Genomic DNA, 19351 nt, shown 5'->3' with positions numbered 1-19351 from the left:
AGTCTTTGATGTGGGAGGTTCCGTTTTGGAATATCGTCCAAGTGTCGTTTTTCACACTTCGAACATCTGAAGTGTATGCATGGCGGTTCTCAGGGTTCTTGTGAGCATGAGTAACAGAAACTTTTTGGTACTTCAGCTATTACTAGGTATTTCTCACACTGTCCGATTGTTCGTCTTGAGATATAATTAAATGTTAAGATTAATAATTTCGTTTGCTAGCCGTCTGTTGGCAAGGAGCATACCACGGCTTTACATTTGCTAACGTTACGACAGCACAGGGCGTGAAAGAGTATCTGTCATGTACAACCAAAATGTATTCTCTGTGTATGATTTGTTCTCCTGTTCAGTGACCAGACGTGCTCTTGGCAATGGTTCAAAAGCTCAAGTCACTATAGTGGAAATAATAGAAAAGATACAGTTAAAAGGCGGCATTGTTATCGTTCAAAAACATGTCATGTATTGTGATTTCTTGAAAGGTACTAACTGAATCTCTGTAAACGTACAGAAATCCAGTTATTACTTTTCAAGAAATTTTATTTATTTATTCAAGTGTTGTAGTGTTGCTCTTTAGGTTTCATTGTAGTACTTGCATCGTCATAAAGGGAGAACTCTTTCGCCTTTTGGATACATGACGGTAGATCATTTATAAACACGAGTAGTATGAGCAAGAGGAGACCTAATATTGATCCCTGTGCTACACCTGTAATGATTATTTTCCATTTCGAATCAGTTGTTTCGTTGCGTGCGTTCTCATGAGCTTCCTGGAGATGGTATGCCTTTGAACTGACCTACGCATTCAGTTTCAGTGGGCCTACAGTGTAATATGGGCGCCACACCACCACGCAGCTTGGCATTGTTTGCTTGTAAAATCATTACCAATGGTGAAAGAAGCTGCAGACTACAAAAAAAAAAAAAAATAGACCAACTGTGGAGTCCTCGGCATTTGCAGTCTCACACTTGGCCATGTAGTTACCGGGGTACGAAGAATACCAGTTTGTCTTGTTATTATCGTTCGCACAACTGGCTTTTGCAGATTTTGAAACATTTTTCATTTATGCAGTGTTCAGTCACTAAAAATAATACCACTCTACATCGTAAAACTGGAAAGGGCTGCACATTATTTGCCTTAAAACGTATGCCCACAAAAATACAATCATCCATGCTTTTTAAAGCTGTTCGGTACCTGGAAAAAATTAGGCATATGTTATGTCCGGCGGCGCTGCGTTTGTAAAACGAAACAGAACAACAGTGCAACGAATGACGTAACATGCTCTGTTTATGTAACTCCTTTTTCTTCAGAAAACTCTGTGTTTAGTCTGATGGCGAATGTCATATCTTGTAAATGCGTATTTCAGTTAGAAAACGTGACACTTTTCCAGTTACTCGTTTCGCTGCGCTCCTAAATTTCTTGAAGCGAAAAATCAAAGACTGGCTTCTCATGGGTGTTTTATGTGCGTACTTTGACGTGAATGTTGAATATTTGTGAACTCTTTTCGTGCTGCAGTGCAATATTTAATTTCCAGATGCATTTCGCCTTTTATGTTGAGGGCATCTTCAGTGGCTTTTTTGAGAACAATGTACTGTTTTTTATATATGTAATATTTAGAGATATCGAGTGTGATGAAAACACTATGGACTGAGAGTAAACCGAGGAAAGACGGTAGTAACTGAAGACTCCTGAGGAAGGAATTTCTAAGAATGTACCCTTGGAGCATAGCATCGCATGGTCGTGAAACGTGGACTGTGGGAAACTGGAGAAGAAGAGAGTCGAAACGTTTGTGATGTGGCACCATAGCTGGATACTGAAAATTAGGCGGACTTGTAAAATGATAATGATAATTTGCAGGTTCTGTGCATAATCGACAGCAGGTGGAAAACAATGACACGGAAAAGGGGTACGATGGCAGTACACGAGTTAAGACATCAGGGGATAACTTCCGTGATAGTAGGCTAATACTGTTGGGAAAGACTGAAATAGGAGTGTGTCCAAAATAATAATTGTGGGCGTTGGGCGAAGGTACTACTCTGAGATGAAGAGGCCGGCACAGGACAGAAGGTCGCGGAGGGCTGCGTTGAACTAGTCACGTGACTAACGACCAAAATCAAAAGAAAGGAAAACAAAAAATAACAGATTCGGAACAATTCACACCTTAACATAAACAAAACGTATGTCCGCCATGCCACTATCTGCCTTCATTCTCACTGATGATGAGTTAGAGGACGGACATATTAAAGTCGACATTTTTCGGATTTCTTGGTTTCAAGTGTCGATTGTGAAACTCCTCACTGCTGATCGGAGGAGATCTTCAGTTCGTTACAGTTCTCGTGCTATAGATCTGTAAACGTCTCCAGATCAAGAGTGAATTGTTTCACATGATTTACCCGTCGAATAAAAATTGTGAAAACAAGAAAACAAAAAGAATATGTGCCGAATTTTGGTAAGTGAAGTGGCAGTGCACCCTCTAATGCGCTTGAACAGATGAGATGTAGCATACACATATCTGTAAACAAGTGTTTTATTTATGTAAATAATTATGGTGTGAACGGTTTCGAAGCTAGGAGTATCATTTGTGAAAACAGAACTGTATTATTCTAGAAAAATTGACTGGAGATTTCTTCAGGATAAAAGGCAAAATGCGTCTGAACAATAAATGTTATTTGCAGCAACAAAAGGCCGTTATAATTTATAAAATGAATATTTAACGATTTCTATTGAAAAATTATCAACTCCTTCAGTTCTTCACACCTCGAATGGCTTTAGACTGTTCATTAGGCACTACATGCAGAATTTCATTGTTATTACAATTGTTAATTTGTGTTCGCAACTCATCTCTTGATCGGTACAAACATTCAAAGAAATGTTTGGAAAAAGTGTGTAATTATCTCTCTGTTGATGATTGCTATACTGTTTGCCATCTTAACTTACGAAAAGTTAACAAAGACGTACAGTATCACACTGCCCGATTAATTAGTAATTCTTAATCTTGATTTTGTTTTACTTTTGATTTCAAAATTGCTCAAAGTTTCGTGGACTTCTTGTCATCATGGAAGGGATCTAAGCTCAGCAGGACATGGATGATAAAATGTGACGCATTTGTTGTGGCATTCTAATTATACCGTTCAAAATATCGGAGGAAACGCAAAATACGATGGAGCTCAGAGAACTGTTACCTGTTCCTCCACCTTGTACTGTACGTAAACGAAATATACGGGATGAAATACGCGACACCGTAACCCGGCCGGTAAACACTGTTTATTCGAGATACCGTCCCCTGTAACAGACTGCGTGTTTTCACTTTCTTCGGGAAGAGAAGTGGAAATGGTGCAGCTCTGTATACAGCTGCAACCCCTGCCTGCCCCCTCTCTCCGCCGTGGGGAAATGAGCCCCTCGAGGCTCCTTTTTGTCGTGGGAGGCTGGAGTAGCGAAATCGGCCCGTATGGCAGCTCCCGAGGAGGAGCAAAGCGGCCGCTCTTTACAGACAACAAGTGTCGGTCTCGCGAAGCGCCTCGCCTCGCAGTTCAGGGGTTTTTCCCGGCCTGCCGAGCGGAAGCGCAGCTGAGATGCGGCCTGGACTACGACCACGCGCGCTTTTGATTGGCTCTCACATTCCATTTAAGTTATCGCATCAGTCACAAGAAATTTTCATGGAGGGACGTCCTGGAGGACGTTACCTGTTTTTGAGCTATACGGGGCAGGTTAACATCACATTAAGTTATCTTCGCGTTTATCTGGCATGTGGCAGCGGCGTGCTCACACTACATCTTCTCGTTCCGCATACATGTAGCTTGGAGTCGTCTGTTTCTTCCAGTTCAGTACTTGCCACAGATTTGTAGAAGACACTTCGGTTTGCTACAAAAATGACGATGAACGTATGGGCGTGACCAAGAAATATAAGGGGCAGTCAAATAAAAACGAGACAATTGGAGAAAACAATGGGCAGGTGCGAATAGGACGGCTCCAGTACGAAATAGTGTGTACAGTCAGTCCAGCCATTCCGGGAAATAATATCTAGACGATTTTTGCCTGTTATCGACACTGATACTTCCAAGATATCACTCCCAGGGACTCCGAGACGTTCGGGAATGTTTTAACAACTCACAAAATACATATTTTTTCCATGTTATGTAATTACAAATTAACGATTTTCTGGTTGTTTAAATTTACTTGGGCTGTGAATCTTTCTTCCTGCCAAATTTCATGACTCTAGGTCAAAGGGAAGTGGCCTATAGGTTCTAATATGTGACATAAATGGCAGTATCTTTTGACTGCATAGACTTAGTAGCTAATGTTCACTATACCACCAACAACCCATACACCTTAGTATTTGACATAAATTACAACTTAATACGTCTAATGCGCTCCTGAGAAAAAGATGTATCAGCAGACGGACAGACAGAGAGACAGTCTGATAATAAATGGCAAAATTTTTTTGGTGTAATATAATGACGACTATATTCGGATTTTTTCCTTTGATTGGACGGTGAAGCCTTGCTTCTTGGCAGATTTCATAATTCTAGGTCAACGTGATGTACCCCTGTAGGACTTCATGAGTGAGTTTGCAAGTATGTGACATAAATGGCCGTATCTTTTGATTTCATTGACTTGGATGCTTCGTTTTTATACATCGCCAAGAGACCGTAGACCTAAATATGTGACGTAAATTTCTACTTTTAAGTCTATTGGCTTCTGAGAAAATTTTTTCTGAAAAGTCAGACAGACAGACGGGCAACAAAGTCATACAATAAGGGTTTCGTTTTCACCGATTGAGGATGAGATTAGTGTTTAACGTCCCGTCGACAACGTGGTCATTGGAGACGGAGCACAAGATCAGATTAAAAACGATGGCGAAAGAAATCGGCCGTGCCCTTTCACAGGAACAGTCCCCTACTTTGCCTCAAACGATTTAGGGACATCACGGAAAACGTAAATAAGGACGGCCGGCCGCGGGTTTGAACTGTCGTACTTCCGAATGCGAGTCCAGTGTGCTAATCACTGTGCCACCTCGCTCGGTTTTAACAACTGAGATATGGAACCCTAAAAAGTAAGTAAACTGTTCATTATTTCAGAAATAATGATTGTACCCAGGCGTCCACCCCTTCGTCCGAAGTAAATCAGCACGAATGTCTTTCATCATGGCTCCAAAAATTTGATTACTACGTGGGGAGATATCGTGACTGTTTGGAGGATGTGTAAGGGCAAAATTCCTTCAGCGTAGACGAAGCAACAGGCACCGCAGCTGCGGGAAAGTCATGATGACCTCTCTCCTTGGACTGCAAGGGTCCGCTGCTCATGGACTTCTGGAATACGGCGCCACAATTACTGCACAGCCGTTTGTGGACACCTTGCAAAAATTGAAGAACGCCATCAGATGCGAACTCCCTGGAATATTGACGGGCGACACCATTCTACTGCCAGATACTGCCTGCCCTCATGCTGCAAAAGTTGTCTTAGATACGCTGCAGAAGGTCTTGCACATCCCCCATACAGTCCCCATTTCTCCCCATGCGATTTCCATAGTTCTGGAGCCCTCAATTCAGACGTTCGTGCCGGTCGATTCGCTTCGAACGAAGAGGTTTCGCAAGCAATCGGGAACATTTTTTTTAATGAAAGCACTGACTGGCTTGTCTCACAATAGGATTAATGTATTAACAGTCACGGCGATTATTTTTGAAATAATAAACAGTTAAATTACTTTTTTTCCTCTGTCTCTTTTGCGTTTGACTGCCGCTTGTAAACTGAAAATGGCCACAAGGCCGATCCTAGGTATCGGTGTAACTTTTTCAGACGACATGTTTTTATTCTGTTGAGAGATCTAAAGATTTCACTGGCGGTCAACTTCAAACGCAGAGTGTTGCAAAAAGATTTAATAAGACTATGTCTTCTACATCAATAAAGACAGAATCTTGAAGTGAATTTTAGTTTACGCATAGGTGTGCAATGTTTCCACTTTCAAAATAAATATTCGATTTGACAAGGCTATATCCTTTACAAGCATACACACACAATCTTATGGTACTTTTTCCACTCACTTTTAGGATCAAAGTCTTCGTTTACCTACCATAAATTTTCAGTATGTCTTAAACTGTGTGCATGCAAAACACCGAGGCCATAGTGTAATTCGTCCCGTATTTAACGCGAGCATCGCATTCCCTGCTTTTGCTGTGCGACGTCTCAGTTCTCCCTAAGTTGTTGGAAAGCGAGGCATGCAGACGGAATTTCTCACAAACGCCAGCACAAAAACAAAACAAAACGAAACAAAAATCGCATACCGTGAGATCATGCGGCACTGGAGACCAGTCATGCAGCAAGAGATGAGTACCCCTTCATGCTGTAGGAGGTACAGTGTAGCACTCTCGACGATGATCAAGCCGTACCGTTCTAACTGAACTGCAGATGTTGAAATGAAGCACGCAAAACGACACCAAAACCCGACACACTTTGGGTAATGTACGAGCGACCGGCCGGTGTGGCCGAGCGGTAGTTGGCGCTTCAGTCTTGAACCGCGAGGCCACTACGGTCGCAGATTCGAGTCCTGCCTCGGTCATGGATGTGTGTGATGTCCTTAGGATAGTTAGGATTATGTAATTCTAAGTTCTAGGGGACTGATGACCTCAGATGTTAAGTCCCATAGTACTCAGAGACATTTGAATCATTTTCGTAATGTACGAGCGAGCTAGCTACAGCTGGGAGATCCCTAGCGGCAACCACATGAACCGGAATCTTACAGCTGACTCAAAGGTAAATTTTCAGTTTCGGTGCGCAAGTTAAAACCCAACCGAAGTCTCAATCTTCATTTATGTAGAAGATCCAGTCTTTCCAAATAGAGTGAATGTTTCCAAAATACATTGTATTTCAGCAAATCTCCAGCTAAACATTTCGAAGAAAGGAATAACACCAATTTTAAACGCATTTTCACTGCACAGTTTCGTGTCGCTTAATTATGTTAGTTATGCAACTGAAATTATGTTGACAAAGTTACATAGTGTTTATTTTTGCGTCTCAGCAGCACTTTTTTTTCTATATGACTAGCTTCGATTACAGTTCAATCATCTTCATAGTCCTGTAGTTGGCTGAGCAACCCAATATGCAATTGAGATATAGAACTAAACGATACGCAGGATGATCCGAAACTACTGGTTCAGATTAAGACAGGAGACAGAAAACTCCAAATCAGTTATGGTACGTATGGTTCCTGGTGGTAATTTCTGATGCTAAGGGCGATTTACACAAGAGGTAGTTCAGCACGCCAATCACAGCAGTGGCATTGACAAAAACTGCTTGAATGTGCGGTCATTGGCCTGTGTGTATCCAGTACATCGTCAGAACATTAGCTGTGATATCCCTTCCAAAATTTCTTTCATTTCCGCAACGGTACCAGGCAGCGACGGCTATTCAAGCGACGAGTTCTTTTTCTGTTTCCACAACGGTCTGATGCACCAGCCGCTTCATACGCCCCCAGAGGAATAAACCCAGACACTTGTGGTCAGGTAATGTGGCCGGCCGATCCATAGATTTACGAATGTGGCTCTCAGAACATTATTTGTCTTACATACACTGGTATATCCAGCCACTGCAGCCAACCATCCGTAGACAGAGCAGTTTTGAGTGTCTGCACACATTTCCAGTCAGTGAAACCGACACAGCAGCTTACGTCAACACCGCTAAAAATGATCAATAATATTTCAAGTTGACTGTATAGACAGCATATTCTTAACCAAAATATATTTGCTTGTACGTTCTCTGCGTCCAGCATTATTTTGAACGAATAGTTTCGGAACACCCTTTAATAAATCTTTGAATATCAGCAAAATTGCTGAATTCTCTCGTGATGAATATATTGGCTGCAGTAAAATGATTTCATTGTAAACTGTGAATCTGAATCAGAATCACAGGACGAGGTGCTCATCAGACAGAGTCGGCATCCTAATTTAGTGCATATAAACGTTAAAAATTTCTTGTATACCTCATAAAACTGGAGTCATTCTCTGTTATAATGAGGTGAACATCACACTGCAACGTATTTAATTGGCCTGGATATATGTGAGGTAATTGCTTTCGTGGACTACTTCTGTATATAAATTATGCTTCTTTTTTCTTTTAATAATTCAGTATCCTCGTAAAAGTGATCCACGGGTGACCTAAACTGCTACTTCTACTATACTACCGCTGCTACGAGGTGCATAAAAATAGTAACACATCTGATTTTCTTTGTCAGGACTGGACACATGCAGTTTGTTTTAAAACACGCTTGCTTTCTTTGTGAATGCAGCACTGCACTGGACACAGTAGTGAATGGTGAGAGTGGCAAAAAATTTTGACACTTAAAATGGCGACGTTTACATTACGAGAACACTTTTTATCGTCTGCTCCCTCGTTCTCTCCATTTTCGCGGTGTGACACCTATTAAAATTCATCGCCGGCTGAGTGAGGTATATGGTGGTGGTGTCACGGAAGTGTCTAACGTGCGTCCCTGGGTGCGACAGCACTAAGACGGTAAACATTGTGTGACAACAGATCAAGTCAATCTCGGCCTCGCACCAACCGCTCTGACGACACGGTCCAGCCAGTGGAGGGATTTCTCATGCTCCCTACTCGTAGCGACTGTTGGCTGTTTAAAACGATGATCGCACATTCACTGGCCTTACCGCTACTGCATTAACGATTTCCCAGTAGTCAAACCAAACTGCTAAATAATCGTCCGCAGCAGTCATGGAACGATGGCGCTGACGTCGCGAAAAATGTGTGCCGCTACAGGGAGATTACTTCGAGAATCGACTCAAATTTCAGTTGTCGTGTGAATATTTTGTGAAAAAGAGGACATACCTCATAAATTGTCAGTATTGTAGATGTGGCATTTTCATCATCAGGTATTTAAATACTACTTTTATAAATTTTGTTTTATAACACACAGTTTTGGCTCTGAGCACTATGGGACTTAACATCTATGGTCATCAGTCCCCTAGAACTTAGAACAACCTAAACCTAACTAACCTAAGGACATCACACACATCCATGCCCGAGGCAGGATTCGAACCTGCGACCGTAGCGGTCACGCGGTTCCAGACTGAAGCGCCTTTAACCGCACGGCCACACCGGCTGGCACACACAATTTTGTTTCAAGATATTTTACGTAAAGATCTAAACACTTCATTCAGTAATTTTTACATGAATGTCATGTTACTTTTCGTTACGTTTGCCTGTCTTGACAATTTTTGCATATGTGAAAAAATAAACTTTGTATTTTTCAAGAAAATGCAATAAAGATAACCGAGATGTTACTATTTCAGCAAGAAAAATGCGTTTGATTTATGAAATAAACAGGATGTTTCCATTTGCATTGACTGTTGTATGTGTTCCATCCGTCCAGCTACACAGAATGATATGGCTTGCCCTTCTGTACAAACCTGATCCAGTTTTTCTTGGAGCATTTTTGGGTCTCGTCAAGAGCTGTCGTAGTGTGTTTTACGTGTCTCAGTCTGTCCGATGACTCCACAGGAGGCGTAAACATCCACTGTGGACTCACAGCCAGAACGACATGCGGCGTGAATGAAAGGCTGCAGCGCACAGACGACAGAATGTGTGGACAGCGACGCGAAACTGCTGTGCCCACTGCGGCGTCGCAGCCAACCTGCGGTTACGTAAGGCGCGCAGTTCGCTTGCGTCGGCCCAGAATGCTGCCCACCACCTATTTAACGAGGGTCAACTACAAAAGATGCTCGGCCTCGTGTACTGCGTAAATTATTACGACACTCGTTTGCAGTGGCGCCCGGAAGCGAGGATTGCGTTCAGTGAACTTACACTTAAGTCACAAGTGTGTACCACTGCTGCAGCCAGTGTCTGAAAGAGTTTCTGTGTGTGTGTGTGTGTGTGTGTGTGTGTGTGCGAGCGCGCGCTAGAGGTTGTCTTCGCTCTTCCGTTCCCTGCCGTTACAGCGTCGTTCCAGTTATTTACGGCGCCAGAGGACCCTTCCTTTTTGCACAGCGCGCAACTAAAGATCGCTAGCGATTCCATGCGTGACTTTTGCCACCGTTTCTTTGACGTACACGTATGACATTCCGCAGCGTAGCACCAGGCTATAAAACACTGAGACCGCTGCAGGACGCGAGCTGCAGCCGTTGATAACGCAGCTCGGTCGCTGAGGAAGGCAGAACTGCTGGGAATAAATCTTGTGTTCGACTAGCTGCATATCCCCTTCCGCGTGCGTCTAGACAGCTCGGGTACTACGTGGTGAATGACAGAGAAACACGTTACAAGAACAACACGTCGTCTCGCATGCATCGGGACTTACCCAGCGAGGTGGTGCAGTGGTTAAACATTGGAGATTTGGGAGGACGACGATACAGAAGCGCCTCCGGCCCTGCAGATTTAGGTTTTCTGTGATTTCGCTAAATCGCTCCACGCAAATGGCGCGATGGTTCCTTTGAAAGGACACGGCCGATTTTCTCCTCCACTCTTCACACCATGTGAGCTTCTGCTCCATCTGTAATGATCTCGATGTCCACGGGACGTTAAACACTTCTTCCTTTCTTCTTGAATCGGCCCTTACTTCAACCCAGTTGATGACAGCATCGATTAAAATGCCGCCTCTGTCGCGGAATACATTATTTAAACTAAAAATGCTTAGTAGCTGTACAGCTATTTGATAAATGTTTCAGAATATCACTAGTAAATATAGAAAATATCGTGAAGTTTCAGTCTTTGCTGCTATTCCAAAGCCTCTAATTGTGGTCATTAGATTTCTCTGTCCATAACGTAACCGTTGCCACTGAGAGCGTTGGTCACATTTTAAAAAAAAATCTGGTAGGTTTCTTTCTTCATTATTCACATCAAGTGGGCAAGGAGAAAAACAGAAACTATAAATCAGTACAGATCGCTCGTGTACATAATGCATGTGCAAAGTGACATTTGTATGATACATAGGGATGCTATGCTACTCATCACAGGTAAAAATAAAAAAAAATAAAAACTCTCAAATCCGCATCCGGCCATCCAGATTTAGGTTTTCCGTGATTTACCTTAATCGCTCCAGGTAAATGCCGCAATGGTTCCTGTGAAAGGGCACTCTCGATTTCGTTCTCTATCTTTGACACAATTCGAGCTTGTGATTCATTTCTAATGATCACGATGTCGACTGGATATTTAACCCAATCTTTCTAACTGCCGACCACGTTAGATGCTCTTGTTCATATTAGTATCGTTTGCGTATCCATGGATTCTATTTTCGCTTCTCTTGCATGCTGCATCACACAGGGAATGAAACCCATACGCATATTTGACTCGGACCCGTCAGATGCCACGTAAGTCGTCCGAATACGCTCTACTTGGCTGCCTATACGGAATAAACCTCAAGCCCAGCCACAGAATTTCGCAGATTGTTGAGAGATACTTTCTGAGTATCTTGGTTTGAGGGAAGGCTGATCTTGGGTGACTCGTTACAGAGTAACTAAATTATATGAGCAGAAGTATCCGGACACCCCTGTATAATGCGGAACTGAGCACTAGATTTCACGAAAGGTGCACCCGTCAGTATAAAAAGGGGCAACGAGTATTGTGTTGTCAGTAACGAAGCAGTGAAAGGAGAACTCAGTGACTTCGAAGGAGGACTAGTCTTTGGATGTCACCTGATTAGCAAATCCATCAGGGGTGTTTGTCCGTAGCTCGTGGTCTAGTGGCTAGCGTTGCTGCCTCTGGATCACGGGCTAACGGGTTCGATTTCCGGCCGGGTTTGGGATTTTTGCTGCCCGGGGATTGGGTGTTTGTGTTGTCCTCATCATTTCATTATCATCATCTCATTATCTTTCGTGACAGTGGCTAGGTTGGGCTGTGTACAAAAATTGGACTGTGTAAAAAAGTTGGGACTTCGTACGGGCGCTGACGACTGCGCAGTTGAGCGCCCAAGAAACCAAACATCATCATCAGGGGCGTCTGAACTCTTCAAATCCACTCTTGAAGTGGAAACGCGAAGCAACAGCCACAGATAAACCAGGACTGATGGACAGGAACATTCAAGGAGAGGGTGGTTATAAAAATGACATGAAGTCAGCTGAAGGAATCGTTGCGATCAGCAGTCCAGGTAGCACAATGAAAATGGTTAAGGATTTCAAAAGAAACGCGTGCAGTGGTCAAGCAGCTGCTCGTAATCCACTCATTTCAGTGGGCAACGCTAAGCCACGCATGACGTCCCATGAGGGGGAGGTTGGGGGGGGGGGAGATATTGAGAGCGATGGTATTAGACAGGGGACTTCTGAATTACGCTTTACCCTGTGGCATTGGGGAAGAAGGGTTTGGGTTTGGCGGACGCCTGGAAAACCTTACCTGCTATCATGCATAGCGCCAACATTGAAGTACAGAGGAGGTAGTCTTGTGGTATGCAGTTGTTTTTCGTGGCTACGCCTTGGTCCTCTTACTTTACTTAAGGAATCGCTTAAATGAGGAAGCATACGAAACCATTTTACAGCATTCTGTACTGTGAACAGTACACGACACCCAATTTGGACACGATGACTGTTTATGTCAGTCAGATTGAGCATGCGCTCACAAAGCAGCATTAAATGCTACTAGGCATTTTGTGAAGCGGTGATTTCAGAACAATAACTTCCCTGAAATGGATGGGGCAGCAGTTCGTCCCGACCTGAACCAACACTAACACCTCTTGCATCAGTTAAAACGACAACTTTACTCCAGATTCCAACGTTCGGCATCATTACTGGTTTCAGTTGGTGAGGAAAAATGGGCTGCCATTTTTGCACGTACATTCAGACATCTCATTGAAATTATCCCCAACGAAGTTCAAACTGTCGTGAAGACGAAGGGAGGATATATCCTATAAAAACTATCTCTAATAGGTGCGCGGAGACTTTTGATTACACAGTGCACATTTCGTCTTGACGACAATGGATTGGTTGCGGTGATACTGTTCCATGGCCAGCTCAGTCATCAGACACGACACCACTGAACATTTGTAGTGTCTGGTTACGAGACTCTGGTTGATGCTTACGTAGACATGGTCGCTAGAGTTCTCGGGGCTGCGAAACTGCAGCAGAGTCGGCGGAAAAAATTCCATTACAGTTTCCGCGGGCTCAAGCAATCACGTAACGCGATTTTGTATACGTCTCCATGGCAACGTGTCGGTGTTGGTCGCAGCTCTGTAGATGACTACTGCATTCGATGGCAGCATAAATCTTGATAACGCCGCTACCAGCTGTCAGGGATCTCCTTTGGACAAATGTGTTACAGAACTTAAGGAAGGCGACTGTGTGCCAGTGTACACTCTGCTGTGATCATGGTGGTTGACATTCTGAACAGTACCTATAGCGAACCAGTTCTGTATTAGTAACTTCTTATTCTGGGTCATCAGTCTTCTGACTGGTTTGATGCGACCCACCACGAATTGCTCTCCTGTGCCAACCTCTTCATCTCAGAGTAGCACTTGCAAGCTACAGCCCAAATTATTTGCCGGATGTATTTCAATCTCTGTCTTCCTCTACAGTTTTTGCCCTCTACAGCTCTCTCTAGTACCATGGAAGTCATTTCCTCATGTCTTAACATATGTCCTACCATTCTGTCCCTTCTCCTTGTCAGTGTTTTCCACATATCCCTTTCTTCTCCGATTCTTCGTTACATCCTTTACTGTAAACTGGCAGAACGTATTGAATACATTGTGATAAGAGAGAATGTGTTTCGTCTCAGGGTTGTTGCATTAGTTTTTTTGTTCTGTCGCATGTTTGCTGATTACATATGATAGGAGTTTTGACTACTGTGAAGATATTTTCACCGAGACAGAGGTTATTTGGGTAACAAACAGAAGAAATCATAACTACATTATCACTACGTAACGAACCAATGTACGCTACACTTCAGTATCACTCGTTATTCTTATTTTATGAGGTGCACATTTTAAATTGATTCTGTTTGTACCTACTCCTCGTCTGTCGTGAAATTAAAAAAAAATTCTTAGAGCTGTTGCTTCGTTGAGTTATAAAGTACACATTCCGCTCACAGGATCGGTTGAAACACGAAGTTTCATCATCGGAATAAGATTTGCTCCACGCGGATCGGACAATTAGTCTGCGAGATGTGATCCCCTTTATTGGCATGTGTCGAAACCGTGAAGTAGAATACTTGGATTGAATTTGCAAGTGCGCAGTTCCCGACATCCGCCAACCACTGTAAAAATATATATACCACTGTAAAAATAATTCGGGATGAAACGCAACACACAACGCACTGGATGTAGTTTTCGATAAATTATTGAAGTTTGAAATTTCTTCGACATAAATTGTTGCTAATTTCGTAAGGGCTATCTTTGCGCATTCAAGATTGATTTTATATGAAATAAAATGTTTAATAATAATTATACCATGTTTACATACGTTCATCCTTAGCGATACCCATTAGTCATTAATATTAGTGAGAAATCTTCCGTCAAACAAACTTCAAACACACAGCATCTTTTCAGAACGTGTCATCGATGCCTTTGACTGTTAAAATTTATTTTGAATTTAACAGTCAAAGCCTGTGATAGCGCCTCTTAAAAATGTTATATGGCTATGAACCCCATCGCAGAAAGATTGGACACTAAATCTTGTGCGCTTTTATTATCTCCGTATTTTTTGTTTACATGCTTAACAAGCATGATTCGATGTTTAGAAGTGCTGCGCAGATTTTGCTTCTCTGTGACTAAAACTTAATTTCTAACACGTATGATGCGATATGTGTTGCTCAATCGCTTCCGTTTGACTTAAATAAGATCTTTGAATGTCTTTGCTACATGTTCTTTGCTGGCCTGGTGATTCTGGCTTAAGTTATACATATATATATATATGTGTGTGTGTGTGTGATGCAGATTTAAGGTGACATTATCTAATCATGAAACGAGAACGTGATATCAGTAAGTGCTTGTGACTGTTACTGCGTTCACCACAATTGGCAGCGATATTTCCTCATGATACCGCAGTGTATGGATCTGGTACAACGGCGATCCCTTCGGAACGGGAGGATTTCAATGCGAGTCCCCACAATACCTCGCTAAAATTAAACTGAATTGCAACACTGAGCGCGGATTATCTGAAATCAGCGGAATGTCAGCATATACATATATTTTTGGAATTTGTTTTTATGTTTTCTTATTCCATGGCTGAGGTCACTAAACTCTAGCGGCACCCTCCCTGAATGTAGCCGCTTCTAGACCTCCAATGAAATTCCGATTGTAGACGAGAACGTCAACAAGAGCTACGTGCCCAAATAATGTTTTGTGAGCATTTAAAACAATCGTATTTGTGAGAAACAAACCGCGTTCGTGTCATAGCAATTAAATTTACTTCTTTTCTGCCCGTTTCGTCCAGAGAAATGTCCTGACATACAGAGCGGTTTATTGTCGTTCTTATAAAGGTATTCTGACAATAATAATTTTTACAACATTTAGATAATTTTTTGAAATGCACTTTAAAGCAGGTGGTTTGCGTTTGCTTCGTATTAAATATCACAGTTTTCCTACGTTATCATAACGTTAAACCACCACATAAATTTTAAAAAGAATGCCATATGTTGTTGGGTTGTATGGGGCCGCAGTCTTTTTTCACACTTGCTGACAGGCATGACTATCAACACGTGTGGGATTTTTAACTTAGTTTTATAAACAAAACTAGTTGAGTGCCGTGTGTTGCCTGTATTTATTTCAATACTACTGTTCTATCTCGTCCTACCATCAATCTGTCCACTTCCTCTGCCCCCTCTCCGTCTATCTCCTCCACCCCATCCACTCTGTGTCCAAATCCTCCTGTCTCTCACCCTGTCCACCTCCTACCCCTCCCTCTCTCTGCCCATCTGCTTCACTCCGTTCTCTCTGTCCACCTGCTCCCCACCCCCTTGTCAGTCTGCTCCCTCCCCCTCAATCCATCTCCTCCTCTGCCTCTCAGTCCATCTCCTCCTGCCACCTCGGTCTCCTCCTCACCCCCACTATCTTCTCCTCCCCCCTCTCACTACTCATGTCCTCCTCCATTCACTGTCTCATTTTGTCACCAGTATGATTAAAATATTTGCGCTTACACCGACTTTAATACATGCAAAAGAATACAAGTTACATCTCTGTGCAAAGTAGGCGCATGTCATATATTTTTGTCAAGATCTTTGTTATAAACAACAGTCGTGTAAAACATGCTGGATGCTGGCAAAGTTTCGCCGTCACGGTGTAAAATGAGTACAGATTGTGTAAAAGTGTGTCAAGTGATGTACCAACTGGCCATCAAATTGGAAGCAGACAGATGCACACTAACGGAAAAAAGCCCCTCCATACTGTTGCAGTAAGTACAAAACTAAATCTTGCATCCATATCGACAGACAAAGAATAGTAATGGCGATACACATTAAAGCGTGTTCCATCTTCTTTTCATAGAGCCAGCACCGAGCATTAAGCTAGAAATAATGATGTAATCTCCAGAAACAGTCCGAAGAGGAACCTGAAAAGGTTCGAAAACCGGTTCACGGAATCAAACATAATTATTAAAAAAACTGACTGGTTGCAGTTTTGTATAACTAATTTATATTTCTTCTAATATTCACCTTATGGAAGAAACGAATGCAAAAATGTGTTATCCCGTTATCGTGAACCAGCTCTATGTTGTCATCAGCGATATTGCTAGGTGCAATGCGGAGAGCTGCGTCCGTACTGGGAATGAATGTCTTCATTGGGTACTTGGATTGTTTGTCTTTTTTATTGTCTGTGACGTGGCTTTCTCCGGTGTCAACACTGCTTAAGTCGCACCATCTCCCCGTTTCCTCAGACCATGGGACGTTTTAGAGCTTACTAGGTGAGACACTTTTAGGAATAAGAAAAGTTGTATGTTGTCACTTTAAACAGCCCCATGGATTACCAATGTCAAAGCCACTAAAGCGCAATTACTAAATACCATTTTCTGAAATTCCTTCACCGAAGAAGACAAACTAAATAGTCCAGAAATCAAAACAAGACCTGCAGCAAAGATAAGCTAGGAAGTTGATATGTACGGTCTAGCGAAACAACTCACTCATGTAATAGAGGCAAAATGACTCTTCGCAGTTTTATGTACACTTACTGTATTTACATTCAATTAACAGTCACGGGTTCTAAAATATCCATAATGGATGAGCTTAATGTACTAAAAGAAAGTTATTTCTATACCTGAAACCGAGGAAATGGGTATTTAGGCTGCGAGAATGTCGTAAAATGCTCATTCCAGTACGGACAACGAAGCACAAAAGTGTGTAACGCACGGACGCTTTATTAGCCATGTGCCCCTAGCGGAGATGTGGAGAGAGATTGAAAGAGGTAGAAGGTAAAGAGAGAGAGAGAGAGAGAGAGAGAGAGAGAGAGAGAGAGAGAGATAGGGATAGGAAGAGAGTGAAAAGAGGTGAGGGGGAGAAGGGGCGGGTAGGTATCTGGAGCGGAGGACAGGTGGCCCGCTGTTCTGCTTTATCAACGGCGGCCTCGCCAGATAAGCACAGCAAACAGCACAGCACAGCACAGCACAGCACGGCACGGCCGGCTCGCCGCGCTCCGCTGGGCACAAAGTGCGCCAGGGCTGCCAACGCGCGCTGCCAGGGCTGCCAACCTGTCGCCGGCGGCCATAATAACGCCGCCGCGAAACTGCGCACCACAAAATGTCTGGTACAGAGCTAGTGCCCCTTCTGCCCTGCTCGGAGGCAGACACTCTAAAACAACGATCACCGACGCTGCAGCAGGTGTCCTGGCAGCAGTGCAGAACACAGTTACGAAACAAAAAAGCAAATAAAAGTGTATGGCCTTACGACGACATGAATTAATTACATGTTCTCGAGCTACAAACCACGTCAAGTGGATGAATATTCACAAGATTTCGGACGAGTATTGCTCCGCCATTTGCAGCTGAACGATCGCGAAAATTTTGTAAGAAACAAACTATTATATGTCAGGAAATTGTTCAACTTACTACCTTGAAGAAGTCTGCGGGACACGTTCGTATTTCGCGACAAGACGCTGACGTGTTAATGATTCACGTATCTGTAGGCTTGCTGTCACATGATAGTTTTCTTGAGTTTTCCATACTTCGATGAAAACAAGAACTATTCTGGTTATGAAATCATGGTATCGTTTGGGAGCTAACAAGGCAGGAGACGAGATACTGGCAGAATTGAAGCTGTGAGGACGGGGCGTGAGTCGTGCTTGGGTAGCACAGATAGTAGCCGGCACGGTAGCTTAGTGTGTTCGGTCAGAGGAGCATTAGCTGCTGTCAGCATTTAAAAAAAAAATCAAAAAATCCTGAGTGAATGGGTCGTCCGCCCCGTATAAATGCAACGAACACTATCAATCAAAATGAGATTTTAAAAAATTGGTAGAGCACTTGCCCGCGAAAGGCAAAGGTCCCGATTTCGAGTCTCGGTCCGGCACACAGTTTTAATCTGCCAGGAAGTTTCTACTATTAATTTAAACCCGTGGAAACTATTTGATGAAAACTTTGCTAAAATTGCAGTCATTATCAATAGGTAATTTTTCATCTTTGCAGTATTGTACACAAAACAACATGGTTGTTTGGTCCGTAGCGTGGCAGCTTCATCATCTGCCCGCACCAGCTGCTTTCATTAAGGTTGCAGCCGTCGCTAGTCACCTCCTTTGATCCAGAGCTCCGCCTCTCCGCCCTCTGCATTTCGCTTCATCTCGCCGCACTTGGAGCAGACTGCACGTTGTTCGCTTTGCCTTGTGTCGCCTCGTTTTTGCTCTCTGGCACGCGTCCACTCCCCTCAGCCAGAACTTTGTTGTGTATTATCTCTCGTTGTCACCTCAGTTACCTTGATAAAAGGTACTTTCATCTGCAGGAGTGTTTAATTATACGTCATATTCAAGATTTTATACCGCAGGATTAAAATCTACTTTAAGCTTTCTTTATAAAGTGGAATGCCGTTGTAGACCTGTAGCCTACGCGAAGTAGATAAGAAATTGACTAGGTCCGGGGCTGACGGAAGACAATGACTTCAAAGTTCTACAAACTTATGTTATACAGGACGACAGGTTTATCGTATGGAAACGACTGTGACTGCTGCGGTTATTAAACTTATTTTTATTTTGCGAAACAGTCGCTACTTTGTTTTCAGATAACGTATTTGCGAGGTGTATTCGTTTCTGTAGTTTAGCTTTTGTGTTGAATACTCCATCGTCAGTCTCGAACCTATTCCAAGCTATTACCAAAAGGTCAGTCAGCCACGTAATACTTCAAGACTTCGAAGAACTTGGACCGAAATCGCAACATGACCACGATACGCATGCAAATTATATGGAAGCCAGCCGCAGTGGGCGTAATTGTCTAAACCACCCGACGAAGACTATTTTCACGACTACAA

At 42.9% G+C, this 19351-nt stretch overlaps 1 protein-coding gene across 24 annotated transcripts in view; it reads left to right on the top strand.

Annotated features, from left to right (window-relative positions):
* The window catches only part of LOC126278218 (CUGBP Elav-like family member 2), a 2351537-nt gene that overhangs the window by 1134653 nt on the left and 1197533 nt on the right, over positions 1 to 19351 (top strand). The gene's annotated exons all lie outside the window — the stretch shown is intronic.

This window comes from Schistocerca gregaria, chromosome 6 (assembly GCF_023897955.1).
Source record: "Schistocerca gregaria isolate iqSchGreg1 chromosome 6, iqSchGreg1.2, whole genome shotgun sequence".
NCBI classification, from domain to species: Eukaryota; Metazoa; Arthropoda; class Insecta; order Orthoptera; family Acrididae; genus Schistocerca; species Schistocerca gregaria.
Note: the sequence above shows the minus strand (reverse complement) of the source record. Positions and strands in the feature narration are given on the sequence as shown.